Raw genomic sequence first — 18,848 nt, forward strand, 5'->3', positions numbered from 1 at the left:
ATGAAAGGGCTTTATACAGTGAATGATGTTATGCAAAAGAAGATGACTAGAATTTCATCAGGCTGGAACAATGGAAATGGCATATGCTGAGCAGAAGGAAGGTTGGAAGAAAAACCCAGTGGGGTTCAGTGAGAAGGCTTAGGGCTATGACAATATGTGGAGACCCTTAGGGAAATCAAGTGGTCTGATGTAATTTCCACAAGGAGTTGCAGGAGGAAAGTGGTAGAATTGGATCTTAAATATTGAACCTTTTCAGTTTTAGCCTATACATGCTGGAAACCATTGAAATAGTTTACTGTAAGAGGAAGTGTTACTAGAGCACCTAAAATATTCTGAAAATTCTTGAAGCAAATTTTTAAAAAGTTAGTTTTAATTTTCAAAAATCAGTTCTTGGAAAAAAAAAACAACACAAGAAAAATAGATTATTCACCCTCCCATTCAACAACTTCCTTTCTCCACATAACATTTCTGTTTTGCATTACTTTTGTGTGTATATATGCTCTGACTGGATATGTGCCTATTCATGGATATGATCTTATTTCGTTTTATGCTAGGTACTGAAGCTGTTCAGTCTCAGGGATAGTACTACATAACATTTATATAGCATTGGACATCAGCCAATTCTTTTCTGTAAGACAGCTTAAAAGTCAAATCTTCTTCTAGCTTTGTCCTTGTTTTATCCTGGCTCCCATTATCCACTGATACTCTAGGTAATAAGTTCTTGGAAATTGAAGGTCATAGTAATATTAAACAGTGTATTTAAATTTAAAACCTGTCCCTGGGTTGGTATACATTCCTACACAAATGAAGATGATAAAGACTATCCAGAGGCCAAAGATAAGCTGATGCATGGTTATAATAACAAATGTTGATCCTAAAGTCAAGACACTATGAATAAATTAGTGTTTACAGTAAATTTGTGTTGCCTTATGTGTAATTTGCAACCAATGGATGCTTCTTTGAAACTTATTGAAAATATTAATAGCAACTAAAGTTTGAAAACCAAAAATTTTGCTACATTTTTAGAAGTGTAAGATAAGAGGACCTCTTTTTGTTGGTTTGGTATTAAAAGTAATGCCCAAGATATTTTGAATTTCAGCTTTTAGAACTCAATTATTTATTTTATCTGGATGTAGTGCTATAGATTTGTTTCAAGGTAATGAAATGAATTTGTCACACAAAAATTTTAATGAATAATATCAGGTTTGTGTGTTGACTAATGCCTTAGGATCAGAAAATAACTTACCACTGCCCTTCTTACATATATATCCAGTAGCAAACTCATGAGAAAATTACCAACCTAAAGAGTGAGAATGTCACATCGATATAGTATATTTACCAATGATTGCTAATAGGCAGAAATGTGCATTTGTATGTGTGTGTGTGTGTGTGTACATACATATGTGCATACAATGAAGAAACATAGACATTTAGAAGTACATAAAGCATATAGGAATACAGACATGTGTCTGGTTCATGATGCTCTAACAGATACTTGATACTGGAAAATTCCTACAGACAGAACAGAAATTTATTCTCTCATAGTTCCGGTTATTGAAGAGTCCAAGATGAAGATGCTGACATTCTACGAGGGCTTTCTTGCTGAGTCCTCTCGTGCCAAAAAGCAGAAGGCAAGCAAGATATGCTCTCTCACATTGCAGAAAAGCACAAGAATGAGAGCATCCATGCCCACGAGTCCTTCTTATAGCAGCATGAATTTCTCCATGATGGGTGCAGAGCCCTCATAACCTAAACCTCTCCCAACAAGCCTCACCTCCCAGCACTACACCACTGTGGTTAACTTTCCACATGAATTTTTGAGGGAACAAAATCTCAAACCAAACACCATTTGAGCTATGAACAATGAACCCGAAAACAATAAACATATTGAAAAGAAGCATCTTTACCCAGTATTAGTTCCCATTTCCCTATATTGATGAGACTGGAATGCAAAATCAGTTAGGATATAAAAAAGGCATGGTTATTATTAGTATTCTTATTGATATCATATATCAATATATATTGATATATATATCTTAAATAGCTTCTTAGTCTACAGAGAAATTAAAACTGCCAGGTAAATAATTAGTTTTCAAAATGGGAATTTCTAATAGTGTGTGAATCATCTTAATTTACCTAACTTTTTTGTGAACTTAAAAATTACTTTTAAAATATAGAAACTTGGAGCTAGGGTTGTGGCTTAGTGATAGAGCACTTGCCTAGCATAAGTGAGAACCTGAGTTCAATCCTCAACACCATATAAAAAATAATAAATAAATAAAGGTGAAATTCTTAAAAAAATATAGAAACATATTTTTCCTACGAACTTATTATTAAACTGTTTTATCAATTTTTATAACACATAGAATCCAGGGCTGTACCACATTTTGTAGTATGGAGTTTTATGAATTCAATATGCTCTTGCTTGGACCAAAATTTTAAATTTTGCTCACTTAAAATTAAAAAGAGATGTGTATTTTTATGACCTTGGACATTTTATTTCAAATGAGTACATAATTCAAAATAAAACAAAGCAAAGCAATGACACCTACTCACATCTGTTTTTCATAAAAGATATTTTATACTAAACAAATAGGAAGAAGTTAATTATAAACGAAATACTCTCCTCCTGAATATTTAAAGCTCAGCTTTGTGAAAATACATTTATTTATTTTACATAGGATCAGTGACTATTTCAAAGGTGCTGGTTAATGATACTGAACTCAAGAGCCAGGACAATATCTGTTGTAAAGAACAGATATTTCTTTTGCAATATGTATATTGTGTGTTTGTGTGTATGTGTGTGTGTGTCTGTGTGTATGTGATAGAATTACACAAGATACGGGAAAATAACGTGCTCTACTTCTAGGTTTATAGCAGACTGAGTATTCTAGAACTCTAAGTACATCACTGCAAGGCCACTTTTTCTTAGCACTATTATTTCACAGGAAGCATAGAAGTGTTTAGGAGGAGTTCAGGGACACAAGATGGAGGAGATAGGGTTTTAAAACAGAAGCCACTGGAAGACAACACAAGGAGACCAGTCCTGTCCCTGTGTATAATAAATCATGTTACTGTGACAACTCCCATCACTAAGGACTCATCACCATGATAACTCATGCCACAATTTTAAATTTTAAAATGACCAGTGGAAATAAAGTGAACAGTATTCGAATGAGGCTTTCTAAAGTAATCAATGCAGATGGAATACTGGAAAATATTCTAATCAAGTATCACATATAACTAAGGGGAGAAGATGGGGTAAGGTTTTCAATCAGGTCCATATAAGGAAAAGAAGTTCCCTTAGTTCAGGATATTATTCTAATCTGCAGACACTGGGGCCTTGAGCCTCTCTCTCTCTCTCTGCCCACTCTGTCCTATCTACAAAGTGCTATCTTCCTTCAATAAATCTGTGCTCTCTCTGTTACTTCTGGGTGTCTCACTCAATTCTTGGTTCATGACACCAAGGACCTGGAAATCAACTGTACAACCCAAGGGTAACAGAAGTCCACAAATTTAACTTGCTACTCCCACAATGAAATAGGGAACCATGAACTCTCAGAATTGGAAGAGCACAAAATCTCACAGGTCAAGGTTTCCCTGAGAACATGTGACCATAGATGCCCAGGTATGATTCAATGATCAGAACCTTAGAGTATTTTATTGGGCCTGACTCCTGGATCCAGACTGAAGGAAAGATCAATAATTTATATCATCTGATAACCAGAAATAACACATTTTTTCAAATGTAAGAAGGAAAGACTATCACAGGTTAAAGTATGACATCATTATAAAAGAAATATAAGTCCCCAAATAGCCTGCATAAATTATTACCTCTAGTAGTGCTACTTAAGTGATAATAGTATTGTCTAATTATATACCTGTAAGGATAAATAGAGTAAAAGAGCTTGCAACTCAATAACATATATATACTTGTAATGAATTGTGTGCCTTTGAATGCACCTTGGTACTTGACATTTTGACAGAAGAGGGGAAAATTTCTAAAAGGAAAAAGACAATATAAGTGGAAAAGACTGGTTTCCAATCATCACAATTTCTAAGTGTTTTAGTACTCAAAAACACTCTTTTTATTCCCTCAGTACAAAGAATAGCCAGTGTAACCTGACTGTGTTCACCCCCCTGTACTGAGGAAGCATTGTCCTGCTTCAAATAAATCTTCTACACCACCCTCTGCTTCTTGCCTCTCCATGGATCTCAATTTTTGAATTTGCAAGACTCAGAATCCACCTGACACTTTGCTCTGCACTACAGGAGGATTTGAGATTCTTTTTCACTGTTTTGATCTGTAGTGTCATAACCTTTTGCCAAATGTTCATTCTCAATATATCTAATTTTAGAATTAACGAAGAGTCAAATGCATGTCCTAATAGTGGTATCTGTGATAAAGTGTTAGGTGAAAAATGCAGTTGTAGAAAGATTAACTAATACTCTATAAGATTAGGCAGCACTTTCTGAGTATTCATGAGAGCTATAATATAATTTAGTAATTTACTTATTGAAACAATGTTAATTATTTCCTTGTGATTGTCCCTTTTTATTTATACTGCTACCTGATATCAGTAAATACACATCATTCTTATTCAGCTTCACTACTAATTAAAACTTTAAAGTCTCAGTCATAAACAAAAATATGGTTACCAATGTTAATCGACTGTAATGGCACAGTACCATCTCTTAGGAAGAGGGGTTTAATCTCATTACCATTAATCAAGAATGATATTATTAAATTTACTCTATATTTTAAAATTAGGTTAAATGTATAATGTAATGATTCTTTTATTGAAGATTTTTGTCTCAGTATTTTATTTAATATACTTAAATATGGAGAAATATGTTGAAACCAAAGAACACTTCTTTACTTAGAAGAATACTTCTTGAAGTTGAAAGATTGCCTGAAGCAAATTCAATATCTTTTTCTGATGAAAAAGAACATGTTCCAAGACTAATATTTAGAAAATAGGTTGACACTTAAAACCAGCTACATGAAAAACAAATAGTTCACTATGTGAAAAGGCTATACTCTTTTTCAGCTTATTATTTCATATATGTAATACCTAATCTAATAAAATGTTATATTAGGAAAGTATCATGCCAGAGAAAAATGTCTGTCAATAAAATAAACTTTTATAAACCAAGAGTCTTTGGAAGTACATGAGAATTCCCAGCTAAGATTGTAATTTTACATTGAGCTTTGGTTTCTAGATTTTGAGGGAACTAGATTTTGAGACCATTGTGTAAATAGTATGCATCTTAGACTATAAAGACTGTAAAGACTGAACTTTACAATAATTTTGTATAGAAAATAATAAACTCAAGACATAAGGCAAATGTATATTATTATTGAAATGCCTATTAATGACTTTATATTAGACTCAAGTAAATTCTTGAAATATGAATTTGTTTAATAGTGCAGAAATTCATAAAATGTTAATCATATATAATAATTAATAATTGGTCATTTAGATAAATTGTAGTTACTTGGCATCTATTCCTATAAGTAGTAATATATATGTGTATGTACATATGGATGGTGTATGTGTGTATGTGTTTGTTGTGTGAATGTGTGTGTTTGAAAGAGAGTCTATGAAATATGATAAATGTACATTAAAATTCCAGTTCTATTTTATATAATCTTTGTGATCATGGGCCAGAAATTTATTCTTCATTTATTTTTTCATTTATTTATATTTTTATATTTTGGTATTAGAGGTGCCTTACCACTGAAGCACATTCCCAGCCTTTCTTTTATTCTTTTGAGACAGGGTCTTGATAAACTGCTTAGGGCCTAACTAAGTTTCTGAGACTGGCTTTAAACTTGAGATCCTCCCTAATCACTGAGATTACAGGAGTAGACTACCCTGCCAGACTAGATTCTTCATTTAATAGTGGAGCCAATTTAATAAAGTGGGTTGGAATTTAATGAAATATGCCATAAATATCAGTAGTATAAATTGTGACCTTTATTGTTTATTCAGTAAATAATAGTTCTCTTATTTCCAATTAGTTTTCCTTTTTCACCTTGATTATTCTTTCATTAATGCCAACTGCATCCTCTAAAAATATACCTCAGGTCACTGATAGAATCCATATATTCTACTGAATGAACCAACATATGGTACAATACAGCATATCATATTCTTTTTTAATGAATAAGAAAGCTTTGCATAAATTACTCGCATAAGAGAATTTGGCAGTTGAAAAGATTGAATTATTTACAGTGAAATAATCAGTATTTTACATGCAAAATGTCTTTTTGTTCCTATAGATTGGCATTGTAAGAATGAAAAGAATGAGAGACTATAAACCTCTCTAAAAACAAAATAGGGATAAACTGATTTTATATATAACAGTATATATATATATATATATATATATATATATATATATATATATATTCATTTATATATGAATAGATTTTACATATGTATGTGTATATATACATATGTGTATATATTAGTGCATATATATTGGATTATTTTATCTTTAATTAGTAATTGCCTTGGCAATATACTGATATATTGAGTGTAGAGATTATTAAATAAGTGTTTATGTAATTTTATAAATAAATTGAAATCGTCAGAATTCTGAGAGACTGTAATTAGTTGAAACAACTGGCTGAAATAAAAATTTAAGTAATATATTTTTAAAAAGAGAAACAATACACATTTTTTTCTATATATCATTAACATCCAGGTCAAAATACTATTAATTAGCAATGTTCAAAGAAATCAAATCTAGGAAAATATTTGACATTCCTTGCTCATGAATGTTAATTTTTCCCAAGGATTATGTAATTTTATAAGAAATTTTAGACAAAGTCATTATATTTTCTTGAATTATGCCCTCTAATTACTTCTCTGATGATTCTATGAAGTTTGAAACTTAAAGGAAAATAATATATGTTGTATTAACTCAAGAAGTTTCATCTCAAAAGGCTAATGTTGAAATATTCTGAGAAATGATAAGTAATCCAAATGCTAAAGTTAATTCTGTTCATTTCTACACAAAGCTCTCAAGATTCCTCAGTGAATGAACAAAGAAGGCTCGGCATGGTCTCTTACCAGTGTTACTAGTTAATAGTCTCAAAAATAGACATAAAGTTAAAATGACTCACCTGCTTAGTTTTCCTATGTTATCCTTGAAACAATCTCCACATTTCTCCTTCGCTTTGTCCCTCTCTTATTCCTTCTTTCTGTCTTCAATTTAATCATGAACATTAACTGAACAGAGAGTAAAAACTAATTAAGAAGTGGTAACATATGAACTTCTAGCTTGAAGAACAGTAGTTAGTACACACTTTCTATTACCAGTGAAAACAAATGGCTATTCCCTGATGTTTTTTATGCCCCTTCTTAAAAGTGATAACATTTGCTTTCATCTGGATGTAACTGTTGAAAGACAGTGATCTGGAAAGCACATTATTTGACATTCCTTTTAATTGGAAGAATATTGGCCACTTCACCCAAAGATTTTTGCTGCTGATAATATAGCCATAATAAATTCAACACTAGCATTAACGATGGATTGTTTAGTTATAACTTAGTTTTGAGCAAATGAAAAATATTAATAGAAACAAATGACTTTCTACTAAGCAAAATGTCCTATTCTGTAAATCTGTCCTATTCTGTAAATATAAAGGTATTTTTATAACCTTTACTAGCTGAGCTTAAATGTGAAAACTTTAAACACACTGGGGGGAAGTAATGAAATTCTATGTAAATTGATTTTTTAAATGTGTACATTTAAAAAACATTCAAGGGAATACTAAATGCTAAATGGTAAAATTTAATACATTAAAGGTCAATTTTTATTTATGTAAATAAAGTACATCACAATTTTATGCAGCAAACAAACGGTGAACAAATTTGCCATTTTTTTTCCTCAAAGAAAATATCTTTGCATGATTATTTTTACAATAAAAGTAATGATAGGTTATTTTGATTGATCATTTTTCTTTGGAACTTAATTTTATATATGAACTTTTTCATAGCAATTTTTAAATTTTAATAAAGTGATATGTAAATTCCATCTACTATGTTTACATTTTAAAAATCTGCACTTAATAGTTGAAGAATTTGGGGTAGTTTTATGTTTTTATTTTATATTTAATTTTTTGAGTAGCTGAATTTATTTTATATAACATATTTCATAGGAATTCACATTTCTTGTTTCTCCTAATAGTTGTTGTTGAAAACACTACTTTAAATTTTTTTATTTACAGACACTATTTATTTTAAACATTTTCTCTTACATGTTATTATCTTTAGCATATGTTCAATTCCTGCAGTAACCCATTTCATTGATTAGAATGCTATTTTTTCAATGACTCACACTACATTAATTTGGTTATTGCATCAAGTAACACAGGTCAAATAACAGTAATTTCTAAAATAAAGATGTTTATTACACTCTCTATTTTGAGTCCTTATGTAAGCAGATTAACACAAATGTGACATCTCCATGGTATTCCAAAGACAGGCTCTTATTTCCTTGCTCTGCCATTCCAAGCAAACAGCTTTGTACTGATAGTCTAAGACAACCATTTCAAAGAGCTGCCAAGCTTCCTGTCTTTTAAGGGCACAACCTAGGAACTGTATACCCAGGCTGCTTAAAACTCATCAGGCAGAATCTCGTCATAAAGATACATCAGAAGTGATGTGAAATGCAAATTAAGCTGAACAACAGTGCACCCAAGAAAAACTCCTTGTGCTAAAGAAGAACTGGAGGAAAAACTTTGGATGGAAAAATAGTAATCTCTGCCAGACAGACCCAATTAACTATTGTGGCTTTGTGTTTTGACATCTGGTAAAGAAAATCTCTGTTTAATTCTTTCAATGCCATATTTATTTTGGCTATGCCCCACATTTATTCTGCCAGAGAATTTTAGAGTCAGCTTAAAAAAAAACAAATGGATTTTTATTAGATTTTCATCAACATACAAATTATTTTGGAAGGAATTTAAATCTTCACAATATGATTTTATTCTCACTCACTAAATGAATATAACTATATTTATTGAAGACCTATAAATCTCTTCACAGTGTTACTTTTTCCTTTTCTTTTTAATTCAAACTTCTTCAATAAACCATCTTTAACCTTCTTCTAAAGTCATTCTTATATATATTAAGTTTCCTTGCTTTTTATTGAATAAAAACAGTTATTGTCAAAACTCAGAACAATTCCCCACATCTATGTATTTGATTTGCAAATAGCAGCTACTATTGCATTTCATTCAATCTAAAATATTTCAGTTGTGTTTTTTATTATGTTAGTCATAACTAATAGTGATTTTTCCCTATAAAAGCTCTACTTTTTCCTGTGGTTTCTGTTTCTTCTGTTTCATAATTGGCAATAATGATTAAGATTATATCAAGTATTAAGTGATAAAGGAAATGTTTATGTCTCATTCTTGATAATATAGAAATATTTCTATTTTTTACTTTCACTATGTTAATGCTTTTTATCTGACATTGGTGTTGTCTATATTATCTAAGAAAATAAGCTGTTTCTAATTTTTTTTTTTTTGTACTGTGGATGGGACTAGTGGGTACTGAGCTACATCTGCAGTCCTTTTATTTATTTATTTATTTTTGAGACAGAGTGTTGCTAAGTTGCTGAGGCTGGCCTAGAACTTCCAATTGTCCTGCATCAGCTTCTTGAGTTGCTGGGATTACAGGCTTGTGCCACCACGTGCAGCTCTTTCTGATCTTAATAGATTTATCAGTAAGTATGTATTGGTTTTATGTCTTTCTCACAACTAATGATATGATTATACTTTAAATAGCTTTTCCATTGATTTCATAATTACAGTAGATTGTTTGGTATGTAACTGTCTTTCTAATATGGGTGAAAGCATTTACAATATTTGATAGGTCTTGTGTCATATAACTCAATTGTGTTTGTTTATATTTTACTGAAGATTTTTAAAACAGTACTTTTAACTGACTCTTGTCTTTAGTCTAAAATTATTATTTTGTTTAATATGTCCTGTATTGCTAGAGCATATTGGACATGCATGCATATGTGTGTGTACAAATTGCATATATGTTGACTTCTCAAAAAATCAACATACAGAAATTTTAAAAAGTGAAAAAGTATTGAGATAAGGCATTAAAGAGGAAGTCTGTGTATGTCATGCAGATCAGAGGTGGATAAAGGGGCAGAATAAATGGGAAAACTTGGAAAACCGCAAGGAAATTTCTGGTTTTATAGAAAAAAAATGCTTCTATGTTTCTACTACAGAAGAGAATATTGGAAGACATTTATATAGTTTTAATTTGTATATTAAGAATGTTAAAAAGTAAAAAAGTGAAATTATTTTGAGTAAAATATATACTTTTAACCCAATATATACAAAATAGCATTTTAATATGTAATCAATATAGAAGATATAGAGATTTGTTTTCTCTACCCCTCCCTGTCTTCCCTTTCTTCTTTCTTTTCTCCCTCTCTAGTTCCCTGCCTTCCTTCCTTCCTAGGTAAGTCTTCTAAACCAGTGCATATTTGATGTCTGTTGCATGTGTTCATTTGGTTTAACTTAATTTCAAGTGTCCCATAAGCTACTTTTGGCCAGTGCAAACTGTGTTATATTAGGGTTCGAATCACTGGGATCTGATCAATGCAATAATTCACCTCCTAACCCATTCACATTACTCTTTATATTATTCAATTTCATTTATTCCTTTGGGCATGTGACTTCAGAGGTTCAAAATCTGGGCATGGCCTCTCTATGAACTCTGTGATGCACAGGCTTTATTACTTAATCTATAGATCACCTAAGGTCTGGCAGATACCATTGATCTTGATGCATACATATGGATTATTTTCACATTCCATTAAATATATCAGATATAATTCAGCACTTGGAGAAGTGGATGAAGATTTCATAACTTTTTCACTTAAGAACAGGTTCACTGAAGCTGTTTACTTACCAATAATCTATCACAAAAATATGAGAGGACAGTATATAATGACAACCTTCTTGAACTTGTTTCTGTAACAAGGCATGTCAGAAAATGCTCATTCATGGCAGGATGCTAACTCAATTTTAGCATTGTTCATTTGAACATGTGCAACTTACCTGGATAAGTGTGCCTGGGGGACCTAGTACTGATATGTCTTGTGAACTCTCTGACAATTCCCTGCAAAATTTCCCATAATTTTTGTGCCCCAAATATTTTATGTAGTATAGATAGAATTAATTCCAGAAACTGTTTTGGTGGAATTCTCCAACATAATTTCTGGATATGATATTTTGTCAGAATTAATTTTTTTATATCATCTATTTGGGTTGATCTATGTAGTTTACTGTAACTTCTTATACCAATTATAACATTTTATAGCTCTTATGACATTTTGACATATTGATAATTATTACAATATGCATAAAACTAAATATTCATAACAATTTTGTTCTGATTTTCAATTTCTGTAAGATAGACTTCATATTTAATAATTTACTTTTTAATTGATAATTCTAAACATTCTAAATGTTCAATTCTACTTTAGTATATTTTAAATCATTATTGGCTGTATTTTAAATTTCTAATTTTTTCCTTATATATTTTCCAAATTATTTATTAGATTTTAAAAAATTTATAAAAAATTTATTACAATGGAATTTTATATTCACTTATAGTAACTAATTTATAATATTAATTTATAATACTAATTTATGATATTATATTTGTTGCATAGTAACTCATAATTTATAGTTATATTCAGTATATTTGGTTCTATGGGATACCAACTTTATTTGAAGCTTGACACAATGTTCTGTAGTGCTTTATGAACGCCTGAAGATATTATTTGCTTAGTGTAGTAAAATGTAATATTTTTCAATAATTTTGTATTTTGACTTGATTAAACATTAAATTATTTGTGTACACATTTATTTACCTACTTAATCCTTCCAGGTAATGATGTTGAAGTGATATTACAAAATTAGGTTTTAATAAAATGCTCTTTGCATTTCTAAAATATTTTTAAGTTAAATTGCTTGAATCTATTGTTGGACTAAAAGGCGTTTTACTTCTTTTCACTACCTTTTTCCCTTCATAAATTTCAAAATACTCTTAAATTATTATTGACTTTTTCCCATTTATTTCAGACTTCTGTCTAATATATAACCTCCAAATTAAGTTTTATTCTAACTATTCTTTCAGCAATTTTATCTTTAAATTTTTTTTGTTTAGTTAATCAGAGATTTGTCTTTTTATTGGGAAAAAGTTGTAATTTTCTACATATCATCTATAATTATTTTAAAGTAATATATTTAGCCTTTATTTTGTGCTTTTATTGTATATATTTTTAAACAGTTTTGATAGTTTTACATATCACATTGATTAATATATCAAGTAAACTATATATGATAAATATTTTATTTGATGAGAAGGAATTCAGAAATATACAATAATTGTTTCATTCTGCTCTCTATAGTAATTTAATAATAAGAGATTAGATGCATCATCAATTTCTGGAATGAAATTACTATTATCTCATTCCATTTCCACTTTAAAAAATATATTTATATTTTTCTTATAATTTAGTACTAGTAAAGTTTTATTTATTTGCTTTCTTTTTATATTTTTGAGACAATGGTCAATTTAAAAATATTTTATAATCTATGAAAATTGCCTCATAGTTTACTTTCTTTCATTTTATTTTTAAATTGATTTTTCAGATATAGTATTTGTTACTAAAAAGGCTCAGATTCTATTGTTCTTTTAAGGGGATTGATAGATAGATATGGGTTTTGATAATATCCCGTTTTCAGTTTTTAATTATAGGACATGGGAGTACTCTACAGTCCATGTAGGAAGGAGAATGTTGAATGTTATATGACTTTATTTAGTTCAGCATCTGTTGATGCAGTTTCCCTTCCCACTAAATACACTCTCTGTAGATAATTCCTTACGAATTCACAGCAGTCTGCTAGCAATTTTTAAGTCTTGACACAGAATAAGCCATGTGCATTGGTCCCAATTCCATGTATGGCCAAGTAGCATCACTGTTAAAACCCTGCTTTAACATGAAGATGAAAATTGTTGATCTGGGAACATGTAAAAAGTCCTTTGCTGTTTAAGAAAGTAACTCTTATCTAAGGTAGCATGAAATCCATCTTCTTTTAGACGTGGCTGAGGTATGCAGTGGTAGAAGGTATGTTCCTTTTTGTTATGTAATACCAAGATTTTAGCAATTGTTCACTTAATATTCTTGTCTTCAGTTTTTTAGTTGTTCTCCAATCTTTCTCTGTCATTAAGGGACATTCAATGGCAAAGAGAAAGCAAGACAGAGTCAGCCAAACTAGCTAACTATCTAGTTAACATAAAAATTATTGCTTTATTTTTCATAAATTCTCAATTTGGCTAAGTTGACTACTTACCTAAAACTGTGCACTTGGAATAAAGTGATAAATTCTAGCTAATGCAAACACAAACATATACATTTGTACTCAAAAGACATGCTCTAAAAAAAAGGTTTTATGTACTAATTATCAGCAAAATGAAAGAGTCAAATATTGAAGAGAACATGAAGATAGGTAAAGCAATTTTTATTTCTTAACAGCTGCTATGTATATTCATAGGATGGAATGTGGTTTTATAGATAAGATTTCATTAAAAAACAGAGTACATCAATATCATGAAAGAAATAATATAAGCATATAAAAGAATACTAATAGCTGCTAAAAGAGATTCAGAGAAAGGAGTCTTTCAAAGTATCTGGGAACCTAATCTTAGACTTGAAAAAAGACATTAAAATGATGTGTAATCTAAAAAATCTTTATTTAGCTCTTTGTTCTTAAATTGTTGGTTATATTGGAATATAATTTACATGCAAAAATCTAAATCCATCAAGTGGATTCATCATCCAAGATGATGAATTTTAGCAACTACTTAAAGCTGTGAAACCACTATCTCAATAAAGAGACTAAATCCTGCCAATACTGCCAAATGTCCCTGAGCACATACCTACCTTTGCCTCTCATTGACACAACCACTGATCTTAGTTTGGCTCTTCAAAATTATATTACTTGTTTTTGTAATTGTGTCAAAATGAATCCTAATGTTATGTATAACTAACAAGAACCACTAAAAAGTATATTAATAATTATAAGAAAATGAATGAAAAAAATATATAATTATATTATTTTTGTCTGACTCTTATGCAACATACATATTTCGAGCTATATCCATGATGTTAGTGAATCAATACATTATTCTTTTTTATTATGGAATAGTGTGTGTGTATGTATGTGTATGTGTGTGTGTATTCTATTCTTTGTTGAAATTTCCCATCTTTTTTCATTCATTAGTGCTGTATTTTTGCTTTAACACATTTTACATAGTTACAATGGTTCTTACAGTGTCCAAGTCTGATAATTTCATTTGTCTATCATCTGTACTATTTTGAGATTAAGCTCTGTCAATTGATGATTTTCCCTCAAGAAATTATCATGTTTTCTTGGTTCTCCGTAAGTCAAATAGTACTAGATTATGCTGAATATTTTGTTGTGGAGACTTGGGATTCTGTTACAGAACTTAAATAATTTTGATGTTTATATACTTCTGTTGACAATTAATTCCATTAGATTCAAACTTAAAACTGTGTCATAATTGCTGCAGATTGTGAGTAAGACCTTAGTTAATACTGAGTTTGTAAAATCTGCTTCACACCTGTGTGCTTTAGAAGTTACCAGAGATTGGAACAAAAATTGTGTACACAATTCTTCATTCCTTCTCCTTGCCAAGCTACCATCCTGGTTGCCCCAGGTTTCTTCCCTGGTTCTTCCAGATGGGAGGATGATGAGCCCTGGTATTACAAACATGCAGCACCAGGACAGGCTTATTTTAACTTTTTAAAGCCATTCATCAAAGCATATGCTCATGTTTAGTTAAAGATACAAATTTCTAATAGAAGATAAAATAATGAATTTGTGTGGAATTCATGTTTATATTCATTTTCATTTTCGATTAATTGGTATTCTACTTAAATGCAGTGGACGTCTACTATTTGAAAAAGATCTTTCCACATCTGTCATTTTCTTTTTCACCCTACAGCCTGCTGTAGTTAGGATCTGAAATGCCCCGGAAGGGCTATATGTGAGAGCCTTGACCCCCTTGTGCTAATGGGAGGTTAAGAAAAGTAGCAGGTGTGGCTTAGAGGGAAGTCTTCGGATCTTTGGGAAAGCCTTCTCAAAAGGGATGGGGGCCTCCACTTCTTCCTCACTCTCTTTTGCTTCCCAGTCACAAGGATAGTGGATTTGCTGTACCACACTTTCCTGCCTAATGTGCTGCCTCACTTAAGGCCCAAAGGCAACAAGACTGTGAGCCAAAATAAACCTACTTTCTTTACAAGTGTATTCGGGTATTTGCTAGCTGTCTAATACAATGCCTGAATTTTGGTCTTTTATTTTTCATGAGTACTATCAGATAGAAGGTAAAGAGAGGACAACAAAAATTCAAATATTCAAATCATCCAAGCATATGTTTGTTCTTAGGCTTGACATTCAGTTTGGACTGCTAGTTGGACTTTTGGTATCATAATGTTCCACAATAACTTTGGGTGAAAATTTGATTTCTTTACCTAGTTGTGTGAAATGTTTCCTTAGGTTAATCCTACGCATTCACAGACCTGATATTTTGATATACAAAAATATACCAACTTTTTGTAAGTATACTTTTATTTTTCATAGTGAAAATGCTTAAAACAAAAATTTAAACTTTTGACTCAATTTTTATATACTTTAAAATCAACTCACTTTATAAAAGTCTTAGAATAATATAGCACATTATATGGTGAAGGAAGAATGCATAGGAAATTAATCCAAATTAACATAATTTACTGTGGAGGCATTGATATTAAAATTGTAGAAGTTCTTCAGTTGCCAAAGAAATTGTATCAGATGGAATTAAACAGGCAAGGGAGATTTTATTCTAGCCCATTGCAATAGAGTAGAGATATTGAATTCAGTCCCTCTGAAACAAAACCCTGGAAGATTTGTAAACTGTAGGGTGAGTTAATGGAAAAGCATTAAAGGCTATTGGGGGTGAGGCTGGTCCATGTGACTAAGCCATCAATTTTCCCTAATTATAGGCTTCTTTCCTTTCACAGAGACTAGGGGTTTGGGGAACTATGTCCATGGGCATTTCAAAGAAATCCCTTGTTCTTGAGAAATATATTACCAGCTTGTAAAACTAGTAAGGATTGGAGAAAATTCATATCTCAAAGATGCAGAAAAAGCCAGGCACAGTGGTGGACCCCTATAATCCCAGCAACTCAGGAGGCTAGGCAAGAGGATCCTAAATTTAAAACCAGCCTCAGCAACAGCAAGGGTCTAAGCAATTCTGTGAGACCCAGTCTCTAAATAAAATACATAAAAGGGCTGCGGATGTGGCTCAGTGGTTGAGTGCCCCTGAATTTAATCCCTGGTATTCCCCTGAAACAAAACAAAACAAAAAGATGCAGGAAAAAAAATTGTAATTATAGGTTTTCTAAGTTAAATTCTCTATGAAAAGGAAAGTCAGAAGCCTGTATTAGTAAGAAACCTGCCTGAGGTAGAGTCAAGCAGAGGGAAATATTAAAGCCCTCTGATCACAGTGTAGACAAACATTACAATAATTCTTAACAAGATTTATCATTCATTTAAATACATAATCTGATAAGGGTTTTAGGCATGTTGGTCTTTCTTCATAGCATTAGCTTTAGTGCACAAGTATTATACTTTCTAACTTTATCTAAGCTAATTGTTTGTAGTATTCCATATATTTATAAACTCTTACACTGAATTTAGTCTAAAGTGAAAACATTTAGAAATCCCTCCTTTGAATTTGCTAAATATAATTGCATTTTCTGTTTCATATTTAGCCAACTATTAACTGAGCAAAGACAAAAACTTTTTTTGAAGAGCTCTGACAAGCAATTCAAGTTGCAATCCACAATACTACAGAATTTTCCAATATTCAAAAGCTGAATATAGCTTAAGAAATGTTATCCTTGAGCTATTTATGTATTTGGCAAAGAAAATTCATTTAAAATAATTACCTATACTTTACATTTTTACATGGAAAATGATGTCATTCTCCAAAATACTATCTCTATGTCATAAATTCTAAAATTTAGGAAGTAGATCTTTCTGAGTCCGAGGGAAGATCTTGAGACCAGCATTAGACTATGGTCCACTTAATTAGACATTGGGCTTTCATTATAGTGATAGGGAAATACATGAAGTGAAAGAGATTAAACAGTTAATATATTAATAAAACTCTAAAACTTAACCACCATCAGAGCAGAGCTTAATAGCTCCAATCTATAAATGTTTGATCCCAACAGAAGAGAATGTTGTAAAATTTTTAAGTGCAAAGATCAAAGAATTGTTTCTGAAATTATGATGTTTAGTGAAAAATTTATTGGGAATAAAGAAATATATATACACATATATGTATATACAGATATATACATATTTAATTATGTAATTATCTAACCAGTAATAACTTTTCAGGAAAACAAATTAAAATTCAAAAACCTGGGACATATACTGTCCTTTTTGGCTGCAAATTAATTGAAAGTAATTTGACACAAAGGAATAAAAAAGTGTTATCAGGTAAATATTATCCAGTAAAAAGAAAATCCATCTATATTGGTCACACACACACACACACACACACAAAATTACAAAGATAGTTCTTCCTACTCTCCCACGTTGCAGAACCTCTCCTCTGTGCCTCAGTATGCAATTGGTGACAAACTTACTAAAAGGAGTTTCTTGGGAGTTTCTCCCAGGGATATTTTCCCAGTTATATGGACATTCCAAGTTGGGGTGTATGTGTGTGTGTGTATGTGTATTCTCGTGTTAGACATATATGTCGAAACATAAAAGTATAACAAATAACTAGTAGCTTCAAAAGATTAGATTTTCCCTAATTGGATTGTTTGAGTTTTTACACAAAGAATATACAGTTTGAAGATCTTTATAGGGAAGTATGAGAATGATCCTAATATTTACCCTCTTTAGATCCTGGGGCTCCTTTTAATATATTCTTCTATCACACTGTTTCCAAAAATTTTCTTTGCCAATGCTATCTTAAGTAGGTTATTTTATACTAGGCATATATTCTCCAAATTGCTGTAGAAAGATAGAGCTTACTGGTGCTCAAAGTATGGAGCATGTGGAGGTTGGGGTTAGAGTGCAATGGAAAAGCAAAGGAGGAGTTGACAACAGTCCTGACTGGATTGGAAGTAGTTCATGTTCATTTGAGTCTCAGGTATGTAATTATTTGGATCTGGATTGTTTCCTGCCCTAAGGCTCATGTGATGTGGTGTTGAGGTCTTGGTACTCAATACAGCAATGTTCAGAGGTAGGCTTTTGGAAATGATTGGATCATGAGGGCACTAACCTTGTCAGTAGAATAATCCAAAAATGAATTTGGATTATTGGGGGATGGTGGAAACTATAGAGATGGAACCTAGTGGGAGAGAGCTGGTCCTTGAGAGGATGCCCTTGTAGAACTATACATTGTCCCTGGCCCCTTTCTTTTCTCTCTCTCTCTCTCTCTCTCTCTTTCTCTCTCTCTCTCTCTCTCTTTCTCTCTCTCTCTCTCTCTCTTTCTCTCCTTCCTGGCTATCATGTGCTAAATAGTTTTATCCCACTGTGCCTTTATAGCATAATGTTAATGTTCTGCCTCACCATGGACCCATAATAGCAAAGGAGTCAGTTTACCATGGACTGAAACCAAGAGCCAAAATAATTCTTCTAAGTTGTTTATTTCAGGAATTTTGGTCACAGCAATAAGATGATGATTAAAATAGGGTTTTAGGTATGTATTGCT

The 18,848-nt window shown here is 31.4% G+C and overlaps 1 long non-coding RNA gene across 1 annotated transcript in view; it reads right to left on the bottom strand.

Annotated features, from left to right (window-relative positions):
* The window catches only part of LOC144365293 (uncharacterized), a 132,053-nt gene that overhangs the window by 69,236 nt on the left and 43,969 nt on the right, over window positions 1-18,848 (bottom strand). The window contains exon 4 of the long non-coding RNA XR_013423601.1: window positions 7,136-7,241. This is a non-coding gene — a long non-coding RNA (uncharacterized LOC144365293). The remainder of the gene's footprint in view (window positions 1-7,135; window positions 7,242-18,848) is intronic.

This window comes from Ictidomys tridecemlineatus, chromosome 7 (genome assembly GCF_052094955.1).
Source record: "Ictidomys tridecemlineatus isolate mIctTri1 chromosome 7, mIctTri1.hap1, whole genome shotgun sequence".
Lineage (NCBI taxonomy): Eukaryota > Metazoa > Chordata > Mammalia > Rodentia > Sciuridae > Ictidomys > Ictidomys tridecemlineatus.